Source organism: Suncus etruscus, chromosome 12 (genome assembly GCF_024139225.1).
Source record: "Suncus etruscus isolate mSunEtr1 chromosome 12, mSunEtr1.pri.cur, whole genome shotgun sequence".
In the NCBI taxonomy this organism is placed as follows: domain Eukaryota; kingdom Metazoa; phylum Chordata; class Mammalia; order Eulipotyphla; family Soricidae; genus Suncus; species Suncus etruscus.
In genome coordinates, this window is record NC_064859.1 from 60,221,457 (window position 1) to 60,226,739 (window position 5,283).

General features: G+C 31.4%; 1 pseudogene; it reads left to right on the forward strand.

Annotated features, from left to right (window-relative positions):
• Nucleotides 1-554: 554 nt before the first annotated feature.
• LOC126024976 (uncharacterized) lies at nt 555-688 on the forward strand (annotated as a pseudogene).
• Nucleotides 689-5,283: the final 4,595 nt, after the last annotated feature.

A 5,283-nucleotide genomic window follows, 5' to 3' on the forward strand; every position in this document is an offset into this window, starting at 1 on the left:
ACTGTCCCAGTGCATAACAAAAAGACCTCTTTCTGTAGCATCAGAAGTGGGGAGGAATAAGCATTAGTTTTGTTCATGTAGTTTTATAGTTCCACCAGAGCAACACCTAATTAGCTGAGGATTCTCTTATTCTCTTATTCTGCCTAGGACCCTGTTTTTATTTCCAGTTTTTATTTTAAGCATTACACCATGCTTCTATTCTTTCTCAAAGTCCAAGTTAATAAAGTGGCCATGTGGAAGACTTCATACAAATTTTCCTTTAAAAACTGAATATAGGGATAGAAAAAAAAAAAACTGAGTATAATGGCCTTGGAAATTCAACTATAAACACATTCTAGCTTTCTCCCATACTGAATGCTTTCCCTACTAAACATTGCTCTATTAAATGTTTCAAACCTGGCCAACTTACCCTGTAGTTAGAAAAAGATAATACCAAGGCTAACAAGATACTATGAAGAAACATCCACTAAAAAGAAATAAGAAATATCAATAGTAGGGGAACTCATTTATCCCTGCTATTTTATCTAAGAAAAAGTTTAAAAGTAACTTGATCCATGCCTTAAACTTATGAGTAAGGAAAATAACAACCCAGGTCCTCATTGCCGATATGAGACGAATTTTTGCGCGGGTAAAGGTGACCCGCCTACTTTGCGGGATGCCTGCGGGGGGTGGGGGGGCGATCTGCCCGAAACGAGAAAAAAAAAAGTAACTTGATCCTACTTTAGTTGACATAAATTTCACATCCATGCATGTAAATAAACATATATAAAAATCAAAAGCACGCATGTTCCCTTTAAACACTTTCCTAAGCCTCAAATTTGACTTGTTAATAAAGATTAGTGTATCAAAATTGTAAAGCCTTTGTAAAATGTGATATTTAGGTCCATAGTAATTATAAATTCCTGCATATGTTAATTTTCTCTTTATTGTTTGAATAATAATTTATTGTCTAATCTGAAGAAATTGTGCTGTCACTCCACATAGAAATCTGCATGACTTCTATCTGATGTTCTCTGAAACTATACTTTGGATATTTGTCCTGATAAACTCTATGAAGTCTTTTCTGGGAACATTTAAAGAAAAGGGAGCTCAAATACACATTTCATTATGCCCTGTTATATTCAGTTGAATTTTCGTTTCTTTCTCTAAAAGCCACTGAAATTACAGAAACATCTCATGTTAAATTAAACCGTAGAATTTAATTAGAATTAAATTCCAATAATTTAAGGGCCATTGCATTCTTGACTTTTTATTAAAGTGTTTATAATGTATAAAAGTATGTATTATAGAGAACTTTCCACAAATGTTATTAGTATGTAAACAAAATTGAGAACAAGAAATAGGATACTACCAGTAATTCTGTGAACCCCTACTTTTCCTCTTGCTGTCAATATTTCTACCAACAGGGCCATTAACAGATTAGACAACCCTAACAATTTTGGTAAATTTTATAATTATATCTGTCAGTTATTTGACTTCCTATTGTATTTGTCGTATTCATCAAAATTGTCTTTATTCACATTGCAATATAAAATTCCATTGTGTAAATATACCAGTCTCCTAATCTAATCTACTGTCGTTGATGAATATTTAGATTGTTTTTGATTAATAAATATCATTGCTACTAAGATTTCTAATGCATTCTGAACTCCTGATGAAAATAAAAATAACAATTTAGGGGTGATATATCTCACCTTTAGTGAAAAGTCTGAGTTAGGGAGTATGAAATTAGGTTGATCTTAGGTGATATTGACAGTTTTCATATAAGTTATCAATGCTTTGATTCTACAATTGACTGAAAATTTTCAGTATAGCCTTAGTTATAATTTGCTATTAATATTTTGAACTTTTTATTTTAATAATATCAACTTTTTTAAATTTTTACTTTTATTGTAACATGAAATTGAACAAATTTTCATAGATTTGATGGCCATTTATACTACCTCACCTGGGCTTTCCTCTGTTTAATGAATTTGTAAGAGATCTTTGTATATTTTGCATTTGAATCTCTAATTCATGTGTCATATCTTATAATTTTAAAATGATGACATGATAAATTCAATTACCTATGTTATGATGATGCAATTTATTATATATTTTCTTCAATGTTTAACACTTCTCATGCCCTACTTGTTTATAGTTGTATTAATATTTTAGGAGATCATAAAGAAACCTAACTATCCTTTCTTCAAAAATCCATACTTTCTTTTATACTTGGATATATAATATATCTGAAAGTTTTTAAGGGGTATACTATGAGGTAAAAGCCTGGGATATTAGTTTAATTAAGAGTTTTATTATATTAATTTCATATAAGATCTCATTTAGCATATCATCTTTTTAAATCATTTCCTTATGCTGAAAAGACAGTTCAGTGTTCTTTCTGCTTTGCATGCAGTCTTTTTCTATTTCTACACTATCTGGTACCCCAAGAACTACAAGGAACAGCTACCAAGCACTGAACCAAAAGTAACCTCTGATAATTGCTGAGTGAGACCATCAAATAAAAAAAGATAAAGTTTTCAATTAGTATTATACTACAGTAAATACTTTACATTTTCTGAGTTTGGAGAATATCTGATGGCTTACTTCAAAGTCTTTGCATATGGGGTCACTCTTGGCAGTACTCAGGTACCCTATACAAATGAGGATACCATTGAGGATCCAACTGAGGTTGACTGCACACAAGTCACACTTTGAGTGTGATTTAACTTCTGTAAAAATCTCTACTGTCTTATTTAACATTTTTTGAAAAAAATCTTTACAAAGAATGTCACATAGGTTCATGTCTTAAATAATTAATAATAATATAGTAAAGCCATTGTATATATCTCAGATTTGATATTAGCAACCAAATTGTATAGTTTCTAAATAATAGTGGTACAAACAAATCTATTTGTAGGTATACAATATTGACCCATTTTAAACAACTTTGTAACTATGGTGTTTAAATAATTAAATTATTTATAAAATTAGATGTCAATTTTTATAGTTTGAAAAATGTTATCATGTCTTTACTCACCAGCATTCTGGATCACATGTCACTTAGAAATATTGTTCTGACTATTTTTTAATGTTTCTTATAAATTAATGTAAGACGGAAATAAGATGAAACAATCAGGCATCCCAAGTTTTGGGACTAGTTATATTATCAATTTATAAAGGAGTATAGTTATAGTCACAATAAAAGGGGGAATGAATTAATCCCTGGGGCAGAACAAGAAGCGAAGTATAGTATATACATCATAAATGGTATTGTGTTCTCTGTAATAGAGTAGTTTTCATATTCTATATTGATGTTAAAGTTACTGGGTATTGTCATGTATTGTTCACTAAAGTTTCACTGTCAAGCTGTGAGCAAGGTTTTTGCTAAGCTCTGTTGGTCATACCCATAGCACCTGGAACATGGAAGCTTTAGTTTTGGAGTGTGTGCATCACACCTCACCAAAATTCAAGTTATCTATCTGTGACTAAGATGACTAAGATTATCTGTGACTTATATGATAAATTAATTTATCATATTATTGATTATGACAAGTGTCATAATTATTTGAGTGTAGATTTTTTATTTTATGGGAGTATATAGCTTAGAGTTGTATTTATATATACCCTAAGCCTTACTAATGCATTTTAATTATTAATGTAGAGGGTATATCATATGATAAGCTATTATTTTGTGTATTTTAATTTATGAAATAATTTATTTTGAATTCAATGCATAATCTGTTTCTTTTAATCATGGGGGAGAAAATATTGGTTAATTATGCTGCTTATTCCATTCATGGATAAACATATTCTTTTTGTTTGTTTTGGGGCCACACCCAGCAAAGCTCAGAGCTTTCTCTTGTCTCTGCACTCAGAGATCACAGGCAATGAGCACCACACCTGCTGTACTACAGCTCCAACTCAGAATTCTATATTCTTTTAAGTATTTTAACATATATACTTTTTATGTATCCTGCAGCCTCAACAATTCCAAAGGATGTTTGTATCTTTCATCTAAGATTTTTCTTCCTCATTGACTGACTCATGCTTTAGTCATTGACAATGAAGGGGTTTATCCTGTGGTTTATTGTTTTCAGTACACCTTCATCCACATCCACTTTAATCTTGGAGTAGCCATAGCCCTGTATTTTCTGGGAAAATTAAAGCAGAAAGTTTTAATTTACTTTACATCGCACATTATTAAGATATTAGACCAAAGAGAAGGTGGAAGTAGAAACAATACATCAGGTCATGTCCACAGTGGAAAAGAACTGGAGACCCTGTCTGATAGCACCTACTCTATTGATAGCTGACATCCCATAAATTGAAAACTTTTCTTGAGCCAGTGCTCATGTGAAAAACTGACATGCATATAAAATACAATGATAATCTCAATTATTTCAGTTTTATAGATATAGACTAAACCTGGTATCAGAGAGTTAGCAAACAATCGAATGAAACTTATGAGTGGACTCCTCAACAAAATATTAGAACATAGAATCCAATAGTTTAATAGAAGTTTAATAGGGTCATACATCATGACCAAGGACAGAATTCATTTCAAAGATACAAGGATGGGTTAATATATACAAATCAATTAAATATAATGCACCATATCAACAAAAGAAAATATTAAAATTATATGATCATATAAATAGATGCATAAAAATCATTTAACAATATCTAGCACAGATTCATGATAAAAATAACTCTCAACAAGACAGGAATTGAAGGAACATTTCTCATTATAGTCAAAGCCCTTTATCACAAACCCATGGCAAGAATTATAGTCAATGGGGAACAAATAAGAGCCTTTCCTTTAAGATCTGGCACAAGACAAAGTTGACTCCTCTTGTCACTTCTGTTCAATATAGTACTGGAAGTACATGCCATAGAAGTGGGAACAAAAATAAACACATGGTACTATATTAATCTAAGAAGCTTCTGAACTTCATAAAAATGGTGACTAGGATACAAAGATTACTTATGGAATGGGAGAAACTATTTATCCAACCCCATTATTAGGTAATGTCCAAGAAACACGAAGCACTAGTTGAACTTAGCATTTTCTCAAAAAAGAGTTCAGATGTCCAAAAAGCACATGACAAAATGCTCTACATCATTAATTACCAGGAAGATGCAAATCAAAACAACAATGAGGTAACCTCTCACACCATAGAGACTGTCACATATCACAAAGAATAAGAACAACTAGTGCTGGTGCAGATAAAAGGAGAAAAGGACTCTCATTCATTGCTGGTGGGAATGACATCTAGATCAGCCTTAAGAAAAACAATA